The sequence below is a fragment of the Pelodiscus sinensis genome, chromosome 15, assembly GCF_052426305.1.
Source record: "Pelodiscus sinensis isolate ZL-2025 chromosome 15, ASM5242630v1, whole genome shotgun sequence".
Lineage (NCBI taxonomy): Eukaryota > Metazoa > Chordata > Testudines > Trionychidae > Pelodiscus > Pelodiscus sinensis.
The window spans coordinates 42,546,561-42,557,186 of record NC_143066.1 but is presented as its reverse complement, the minus strand read 5'-3'; positions in this window follow the sequence as shown (position 1 = coordinate 42,557,186).

Here is a 10,626-nt window from a genome sequence, read left to right as displayed (position 1 = left end):
CAGGGCTGGGGGCAGGGCGGGGGGGCTGAGGGGCCTGGCTGAGGGGCAGGGCCGGGGGCAGGGCGGGGGGGCTGAGGGGCCTGGCTGAGGGGCAGGGGCAGGGCCGGGGGTAGGATGGGGGGGCTGAGGGGCAGGGCCGGGGGCAGGGCCGGGGGCAGGGCGGGGGGGCTGAGGGGCAGGGCCGGGGGCGTTCTGCTGGGACATGTGGATTGCAGACGAGCAGAAATGCCTCTAGCTTCCCCGGGAGCGCGCGTAACTGGGTGGGGCCAGTGAGCAGGACTGGAAGCTGCTCCCTGGAATGCGGCTCGGAGGCCGGAGCCGTCGGCTCGGTGCCCATCGGCAGGGCCTCAGGCCGGGTGGAAGCCTGGCCCTGCCGGAACCGGCGTGAGGAGGATGGAGGGACCCAGAACCAACACTGCTGAGCCTGCTTGGCCACAGCGACGCTCCCTGCCCCGTGCTCCCAGGCCCCCGCAGCCGGCGGCCCAGGCAGCTCTTGGTGTCTAGGGACTGAGCTGAGTGCCCAGCTCGGCGCCCACTGCAGGGGGCTGGGCTGGCTGCTGCCAGTGGCAGACCAGAGCGCGCTGGGCCCTTGGAGAGGGAAGAGAGGGGAAGAGGCACTTGCCTGGGATGCACCGTGCTCACCTTGTGCCCTGCAGCGAGGGGGGGCTGTGGCCGGCCTGGGGGCTGCACCGGGGCTGTGGTCTGTTCACGGAGGAGGCCACCTCGGGCCCGGCCTGCGCTGCCGTGGTAGTGGAATGGAGCCCGAGGCAGGGTGAGAACCCTTTTGCACACAGGGTTTGTGCTGGCAGCACCACGGCTCCAAAGCAAAACCGGGACAGCGGCGCTCAGGAGCCACCCTGGGGTGTCCACAGCCGGGAGAGTAAAGGATCATGGAATTCCAGGGCCGGCAGAGCCCTCGGGAGTCACCGAGTCCAGCCCCCTGCCTAAATAGGGTTGCCAGGTGTCCGGTATTGACCCAGACAGTCTGGTATTTTCACTTCCTGTCTGGTAAAAAAAATCAGAAAATATCAGCCACCTAAAATGTCCAGTATTTTCTGATTTTTTCCCCCCTGCCAGGAGGTGAAAATACCAGACACCTGGCAACCCTACACCACGCGGCAACCAGGACCTCTCCCCCGGACCTCTCCCCTGAGCCCCCCAGATCTCCCGTTTACCTGGTTCCACAGAGAAGCTGTCCTCTGGCTTGATCAGAAAAACAAGATGGCCTCCTGCAAAAAGTTTCAAAGGCTATTTTTAAAGGGGCCATGCTGTTTAAGTTTTTTTATTTTTTATTTTTTTTGCTTAACTCTTGGGGGCTGTTTAGACTGCATCCCTTTTCCGTAAAAGGGATGCAAATTAGACACATTGCAATTGCAAATGAAGTGGGGATTTAAATCCCCCCCGCTTCATTTGCATAAACATGGCTGCCGCTTTTTTCCGGCTCGGAGCTTTGCCGGAAAAAAGCGCCAGTCTAGACGCGGATCTTTCGGAAAATAAAGCCTTTTCCGAAAGATCCCTTATTCCTTATTTTAAGAGGAACACCTCTAGCTATGGAGAGTCCACCCCCTCCCTGGGGAAATAGTTTTTCCTGACATGCACCCTAGATCTCCCCCACTGTAACTTGAGCCCATTGCTCCTTGTTCTGCCACCTGCCCCCACTGAGAACAGCCTCTCTCCAGCCTCTCTGGACCCCCCTTCAGGGCGTTGCAGGCTGCTATCAAATCCCCCCTCACTCTTCTCTTCTGCAGACTAAACAGACCCAAGTCCCTCGGCCGCTCCTCGCAGGTCATGCGCTCCAGCCCCCGAATCATTCTGGTTGCCCCCTGCTGGACCCTCCCCACCCTTTGTGTGATGGGGAGGGGCCCAGAACTGGACACCACACTCCAGAGAGCTGGAGCAGGGGAGCTGGGCGGGCCCCACTCAGAGCTGCTGTTCGCTGTCCCACAGCGAGCAGGCACGGGGGAGAGGGCAGCCGGCCGAGAGGGAATAGAACCGGCTGAGGCCAGGCAGGAGGAGGCGCCCTAGGTGTGGGCAGGGCCCAGTGCTGAGGCTCAGCGCAAGCGAGGAGCCAGATCTGCGGCATCCACACTCCCCTGGGGGACTAGCATCACCAGGGGGCTTGTCTCTCAGCACAGGGAATCCAGGAAGCCTGACCAGGGGCGTGGAGGGAATAGTGCAACATTCTTCCACCACTATCCCGCTGGCTGGGGGGCCCAGTGCCATGGCCCCGGGGAGCGCTCGTGCTGTGAACCTGTGCACCACTGAGTGTGATCGGCCACAATGGTCCCGCCGGGTGAATTTCAGAGCCCTGTGCATGAGTTCAAAATTCACACGGCCAAGAGCTTGTGCAAGTGCAAGGGCTCTGCTCGGCGCTGAGAGGGAGGTGACCCCTCCTCCGACCGACCCTGCTAAGCGCACAGAACTAAATTTGAATATTTATGAGCACAAAGCAAAACATGGAAAATATTCCCTGGAGATGAAGTCCCAGAGATCCCCGGAGAGAGAGGGGCTAACTGTGCCACACGATGCATTCTGTCTCGTCAGCGTCTCCGGGGGAGGTGTGGCCCCCGCAGTGACCCAGAACCCTCACGCGCTTTGTTCTCTGGCCCTTTCCACGGGACACGCACGAGCTGTTTCTCATTACTCGGCGTTGACGCCCTGCTGCGGGGGGCGTGCAGGGGCCCGAGGCCTGGTCCCTGCGAGCAGGCGGCTGGGTGGTGCGGGGGGCCAGAGGAGTCACTGGGCTCCCTTATGCAGGGGCGGTGGGTACCAGTGTTGGGGCGGCTCTGTGGCTTGTAGCCACTCAGGAACGGTGCTTCGGTGCGTGGCGGGAAGCCTGTTTTACACAGCAGGCCCTGCCTGGGACACAAGGCACAGGGAGAGAAACGCACTTACTGCAGGAGCCACCGTTTTGCACCAGCCCTGCATGCTACCAGCCAGGCGTCTGCTCCGTGGGCTGCAGAGACAGCGCACCCGGAGAACGGTCCCCCTGGGCCCGGCGCTTAAGAAGATAAGAACGGCCGTACTGGGTCAGACCAAAGGTCCATCTAGCCCAGTAGCCTGTCTGCCGACAGTGGCCAGCACCAGGTGCCCCAGAGAGGGGGGACCAAAGACAATGACCAAGCAATTTGTCTCCTGCCATCCCTCTCCAGTCTCTGTCAAACAGAGGCCAGGGACACCATTTCTATCCCCTGACTAATAGCCTTTTATGGACCTAACCTCCGTGAAATTATCTAGCTTCTCTTTAAACTCTGTTATAGTCCTAGCCTTCTCAGCCTCCTCTGGCAAGGAGTTCCACAGGTTGACTACACGCTGTGTGAAGAAGAACTTTCTTTTATTAGTTTTAAACCTGCTACCCATTAATTTCATTTGGTGTCCTCTAGTTCTTCTATTATGGGAACTAATAAATAACTTTTATCGGCCCTCTCCACACCACTCATGATTTTATAGACCTCTATCATATCCCCCCTCAGTCTCCTCTTTTCTAAACTGAGAAGTCCCAGTCGCTTTAACCTCTCCTCATATGGGACCCGTTCCAAACCCCTAATCATTTTAGTTGCCCTTTTCTGAACCCTTTCCAAGGCCAAAATATCTTTTTTGAGGTGAGGAGACCACATCTGTACACAGTATTCAAGATGTGGGCGTACCATAGTTTTATACAGGGGCAGTAAGATATTCTGGGTCTTATTTTCTATCCCTTTCCTAATAATTCCTAGCATCCTATTTGCCTTTTTGACCGCCCCTGCACACTGCGGGGAAGTTCTCAGAGAACTGTCCACGATAACTCCAAGATCTTTCCTGATTTGTCGTAGCCAAAGGAGCCCCCGTCATACTGTACGTATAGTTGGGGTTATTTTTCCCGATGTGCATTACTTTACACTTAGCCACATTCCATTGCATTTGCCATTGTGTTGCCCAACGCTCCGTTTGCTGAGTCACTGCTCCGCCTAGTTAACACAAAGGACTGCCTGCTCCCAGCATCTCCGCCGGCCACGCGTGGGCTGGCTCTGGCCTGCGCACGGTTCAACATCTGCCCGGCGGGATCCGGCCCCCTGTGTAACCGGGCCAATAGTCCGGGCTTGGCCTCTTGCCAGGACGAGCAGGGTCGGGCTCAGGGCCGCGGAAGCGGGGTGCGGCTCCTCTGCATGGCCCCGCCACCCGGAGCCAGCGGCCCGCTTACCCCGAGAGAGCTGGAGCAGGGCCCTGAGTTCAAAGGCCGAGCCCTCCCTCCCGTGGGCGGTTGTGGGCAGGGAAGGTCTCTGTGCCACCCTGGTGTCACGGGGCACGGGGCTCGTCCCACCAGGGCAAACCCGGGCTCAACAGGAAGCCTTGGCTCAGGTTCTTCCCTGCGCTCCAGCCCCGCGGCCGCCCTCCACGGGGAGCAACGGGCCCGGAGGCCTGGGGACGGGCAGGGGTGGCGGAGGGAGCAGGTGTCCAAAGGCCCAGGCGGCAGCTCGCTCCGCACTGCCCCACGGGTGCCTGGCCAGCCTCCCCGGGCCCAGCCAAACCTGCCCAGGCGCTGGAGACCGTGCGCCACGTGCCGGCCCGCGGTGGCCGAGAGCGAGCAGGCGCAGCGCCCCTGGGGTCCCAGGCGCAAACCCGGGCTGCTCGGAACGTCCCTGGCAAGGCTCCAAAGTCCCAGCTGAGCCGCGCGTGTCTCCCCCGGGCAGCCGAGCAGCACTGGGAGCAGCCACCTGCCTCCCCGGGAGCCGGGCGGGCGCCGGGCGCCACCGCGGAGGGGCCGTTTCTGGGGAGGTGCCTGGCGCTTCCCACGGCCTCTAACCACTGTCCCCGCGCACGTTCTGTCCCAAGGCTCCGTGCGGGACTACGGACCCCGCTTGGCCTTTGGGGACACGAATCTGCTCCGCGTCCGTGGTGCCGGGCCCCCAGAGGAGGACTGCTACCCGGCCTGGGAAGCTGCCCAGCCTGCCCCGAACCAGCCCGGCTCGGCCTAGCGCCTGGCGCCCGCTGCGCACAGCAGACAGCCCAGGCGGCGTAAACACAGTCCCTCTGAATTTGTGACCCCTGAGTCCGTTAGCAAGGAGGTAGCAAATTGAGAGATTTTTCTACCAAAAAACACAGTCCCTCTGAATTTGCAACCAGCCAGCAAAGGTAGCAATTCCTGAGCAGTTATACCGAATGTCATGTTTGTTTGACAGAAACTGTGACCGTCACAAAAACGGAGCGGTTTCACTTTTTGCCTATACACCTGCTGAGTGCGACGTGCCGCTGGCGGGAGGCTACGAGCGGCGCGCTGAGGCTGCAGGGGCAGCAGTGTCACCGGGAGGCGCTGCCAATGCCCGGGCAGGGCAGCGAAGGGAGGTCCGCGAGCCGAGAGTTTCACGCTTTCCCGGGAGCTGCGTCGCTCCTTCCTGCCGAAAGCTCCCGCTCCAGGCAGCGGCTCCGTGCGGTATTGCGGCCGCCCGCACGGCTCTCCGCAGAGAACCGCACGAGGCAGGCCCGGGCACCAGGGGCCCTTTCCGGGGCGGGGCAGCAGCCGCGGTCCTGAGGAGGCTTCGTGCAGAGGGAGCCGGGGCGCCTTGTGGTGAATACTGGGCGTGACTACGGCCCCAGAGTCTTGGTCACCAGCCGTTCGGCTCTGGCCAGACCTTGCAGGCCCGGGCCGTGGCGGTTCCAAGGCCGGCTGCCCTGTGCGCCCAGTCGGCGGGGAGCAGCGGCGAAGCCGGGGGCTGGCCAGCGAGCTCTGGGGCTGCGTCTCTGGCGCCACGAGGCAGCCCCAAGGCTGGCAGCTCAGATCCTCACCCTGCTCGGGGCCATGCGCGGGGGGTGCCTCCCGGGCCGGGCCGAGGAGCTGGCTGGGCCCGTGTGCCCAGGCTCCAGGAATATTCCGGGCCCAGGGACCTGGCTCCAGCGACGTCCCCGTGTGCCACCCCGAGCAGCCCCCCCCCCCCATTAACTCGTTAGGGTGAAACTCTCAGTCACAAAACGTCGTTCCAAGGGCCGGGCTACGGGGCAGCGCGCTCGCCTGAGACGGGAGCGGCTCCGGGTCCGCTGCGCTGGTCGGGACTTTCTCGGTGTCCGGCGAGAGGGGAGCCGCTTTCCAAACAGCAGACTCCGCGTCGGAGGGCTCTGGGTGCGCATAAGTATTCGGGCCTTGTGTGGTAAACACCCCCGCGCTAGTGGTGCCTAATGGGGCCTGTAATTGGTGTCTAAAGTTATTTAAAAATAAATTTACTAGGAAATAATTAGCAATGTTCTAGTTCGCTACGTCCTGCTGTTGATAAAAACGCGGCGGGTTCCTGGGCTGCGGCGCCGCGCACCGGGGTGACGCGCTTCCTCCCGGCTGCGCGTGGACCCAGAGCCGCAGTTTTCTCCTTTCTCGCGCTCCTGGCAGCCAGCCCGGCGCTGCTCGGGGCCCTGGGGGGAGCGGGGAGCGGGGAGCCTCGCCCTCGCCGCGGGCGCAGGGCCCGTGTCCTGGCTGGGAGCAACGCGCCTCTCCTTAGCGAGCCTGGGGATGCTCCGCGCACCCTGAGCCCGTTCCGCTCCCGGAGCTGCGACGGCCGCGCCAGCCAGTGGAGAGCACCGCTTGCCCGGCGGCTGTTGGCTGGGCCGCGGAGCCCGGCTGCTTCACACCGCTCCGCTGCCTCCGGCCGACACCCAGGCGCGGGGAGCCCTGCCCGACTTGCTGCCAGGCCTGGGCACCACTGGCCCTGAGCGCAGCGGGGGCGGGGCCTGGCCGGGGCCCCATGGGACGTCCCGCCTGCTTTTGCGTTGGGTCCCCAGGGCCCCGGGGAAGGGCTGGGAGCAGCAGAGCCGGGGCCGGCGTGGCCCCTCCCGCCAGACCGTCCCTTTGCGAGAGCCTGGCCCCTGCCTGGCGCTGGGCAGGGCGACGTGGGCTCGTCTGGTACCGGCTGGGGCGGCTGCTCTTCCAACCGGCAGGAGCTCGGCCCCGTGGCGGCGGGGATCAGAGGCAGGAGGCAGAGTCTCCCCGCCCTGCCAGCCCGGCCCCTCCAGCGCAGCTGAGACCCCACCAGCCCCGCTGAGACCCCCCCCAGCCCCGCTGAGACCCTCCCAGCCCCGCTGAGACCACCAGTCCCGCTGAGACCCCCCCAGCCCCGCTGAGACCACCAGTCCCGCTGAGACCCCCCAGCCCTGCTGAGACCCCCCCAGCCCCGCTGAGACCCCACCAGCCCCGCTGAGACCCCCCCAGCCCCGCTGAGACCACCAGTCCCGCTGAGACCCCCAGCCCTGCTGAGACCCCACGAGCCCTGCTGAGACCACCAGCCCCGCTGAGACCCCCAGCCCCGCTGAGACCCCCCCAGCCCCGCTGAGACCCCACCAGCCCGGCTGAGACCCCCAGCCCCGCTGAGACCCCACCAGCCCTGCTGAGACCCCACGAGCCCCGCTGAGACCCCACCAGCCCCGCTGAGACCCCCCCAGCCCCGCTGAGACTCCACCAGCCCCGCTGAGACCCCCAGCCCCGCTGAGACCCCACCAGCCCTGCTGAGACCCCACCAGCCCCGCTGAGACCCCCCCAGTCCCGCTGAGACCCCCAGCCCCGCTGAGACCCCACCAGCCCCGCTGAGACCCCCAGCCCTGCTGAGACCCCACCAGCCCCACTGAGACGCTGAGACCCCCAGCCCCACTGAGACTCCACCAGCCCCGCTGAGACCCCCAGCCCCGCTGAGAACCCCAGCCCCGCTGAGACCCCACCAGCCCCGCTGAGACCCCCAGCCCTGCTGAGACCCCACCAGCCCCGCTGAGACGCTGAGACCCCCAGCCCCACTGAGACTCCACCAGCCCCGCTGAGACCCCACCAGCCCCGCTGAGACGTTCCGCCGCGCCCCGGCACATCGTGCTGGCGGGGACTTGCCCCGGGAGTTGCTCTCGTGGTGACCGGTTCCGTCGGAATCCGTCCAGCCGCAGCCCTTGGCGTTGCCAAGTCCCCGCTGTCCCGGCCGGTCAGACTGGCTCGGCTCCGCCCTTCGCGTTCTCCTGGCGAACCCGGGCAGCGGAGCGGCTGGAGCCGGCCCTGCTCGGGCGCAGCCTAGAGCCGAAGCAGGGCGGCCCTGACCCACGCCGAGCACCTCGCTGCTTTTCTGGTCCTTCCCCCATTCCCCCGGCTCTCCTCCGAGCCCGTCCTGCCTCGCGGCACCGGGGCTCCAGGCCAGGTTCCAGCAGGGCCGCCCCTGGGCCAAGCCCAGAGGGAAAATCACCTTCCACTGCCCCGGATTGCTCTTTGTGCAGCCCCGACTCGCCTATGCCACCGCTTGGCCAGCAGCAACCCCGAGTGCTTGTCAGAGCCCCTGTTCTCCGGGACAGGATCCCTCCTTCTGGGTTCACACGTGCACGCTGCCGTGTCGCTGGGTTCACACGTGCACGCTGCCGTGTCGCTCGGTTCACACGTGCACGCTGCCGGGTCACTGGGTTCACACATGCACACTGCCGTGTCGCTGTGTTTACATGTGCACACTGCCGTGTCATTGGGTTCACACGGGCACACTGCTGTGTCGCTGGGTTCACACATGCACGCTACCGTGTCACTGGGTTCACACATGCACGCTGCCGTGTTGCTGGGTTCACACGTGCATGCTGCCGTGTCACTGGGTTCACACATGCACGCTGCCGTGTCGCTGGGTTCACACATGCATGCTGGCGTGTCACTGGGTTCACACATGCACGCTGCCGTGTTGCTGGGTTCACACGTGCATGCTGCCGTGTCGCTGGGTTCACACGTGCACGCTGCCGTGTCGCTGGGTTCACACATGCATGCTGGCGTGTCACTGGGTTCACACGTGCACGCTGCCGTGTCGCTCGGTTCACACGTGCACGCTGCCGGGTCACTGGGTTCACACGTGCACACTGCCGTGTCGCTGTGTTTACATGTGCACACTGCCGTGTCATTGGGTTCACACGGGCACACTGCTGTGTCGCTGGGTTCACACATGCACGCTACCGTGTCACTGGGTTCACACATGCACGCTGCCGTGTTGCTGGGTTCACACGTGCATGCTGCCGTGTCACTGGGTTCACATGTTCACACTGCTGTGTTGCTGGGTTCACATGTGCAGGCTGCCCTGTGGCCAGGTTCACACATGCACGGTGCTGTATCACCAGGTTCACACATGCACTCTGCTGTGTTGCCGGGTTCACACATTCATGGTGCCGTGTTGCTGGGTTCACATGTGCAGGCTGCCCTGTGGCCAGGTTCACACATGCACAGTGCTGTATCACCAGGTTCACACATGCACTCTGCTGTGTTGCTGGGCTCACACGTGCATGCTGCTGTGTTGCTGGACTCACACGTGCATGCTGCTGTGTTGCCGGGTTCACACGTGCATGCTGCTGTGTTGCTGGGCTCACACGTGCACACTGCTGTGTTGCCGGGTTCACACATTCATGCTGCCATGTCACCGGGTTCACACATGCCTGGTGCCGTGTCACCGGGTTGAGATGCAGATTGTCGGCTTGTACCCACTTACCAAGCAACCCCGATTACTCTGTATCGGCCTCCTGATGAATGGGGTTTGCAATTCACAGGCAGCTGTTGTTTGCAGGGATGGTCATAGGAGGGGCGAGCGAGGGGCCCAGTGTGGGGCCTTGGATGCGGTGCTGCTCCACCCCAGACACCCAAGCAGGGCCCAGAGCCCCCGACTGGCCCAGCAGGTTGTCTGCCTAGGAGCAGCCGCATGGATTGTTCTCTTCCTGCGCCCAGGTACTGTGGGATCTGCTTTGCGCTCACCGGCATGGGAAGCCAGGAGGGAAATACGTCTCCCCCAGCCTGCATGCCAAGTGGCGGACTGGGCCAGGCTCCCCCACGGTGTGGACCTGTCCCCGCTGTATCCGGCAGATTCAGCTACAACTACTCCAGAGAGAGGTCTTGGGGTCACTGTGGAGAGTTCTCTGCAAACAGCCACTCAGGCGCAGCGGCCCTCAGAAAAGCAAAGAGGATGCTGGGAGTCATTCCAAAAGGGATGGAGAATAAGATGAAGAATATCTCACTGCCTCTGTATAAATCCATGATACGCCCACGTCTTGAATCCTGCGGACACATGTGGCTGCCTCCTCTCAGAAAAGATCTCTTGGCATTGGAAAAGGGCAACAAAAAATGCTGAGGGGTTTGGAACGGGTCCCATGTGACCGGAGATTAAAAAGACGGGGACTTTTCAGCTTATAAAAGAAGTGAGTAAGGGGATATGACAGAGGTCTGTGACGGGCTGGACTAGGCCCCAATGCCCCCTACAGGAGGCCAGCGGTCTTGCCGCAACCCCATCCCAGCAGGAGGAGCGGAGAAGAGGTCCTCCAGGCACTATGGAGTGGCTGTCTCTGCGGCAGCCAATCAGGACCCAGCAGAGGGGTATAAAAGAAGCTGCAGGGCTGGGCTCTGCCAGTTCCCTTCAGGAGCTCCACCCAGGCAGGTCTAGACCCTGACTGGGGGGAATCAGCACTATGGCCAGCTCCCAGTGTGAGCTGAGCCTAGATCTGGTCTGAAGCTCAGCCACAAGCAGAGACTTGCTAGTACCATGGCCAGGGCTAGTCAGGCCCTGGTTTCAGGACTTTGAGGGCAACCAGGCACAGATCCTGCACAGTGCCGCTTGGCCGCAGCAGGGTGCTCACCAGCAGGTGGACCGGTTACAAGGTCTATAAAATCATGAGTGGTGTGGA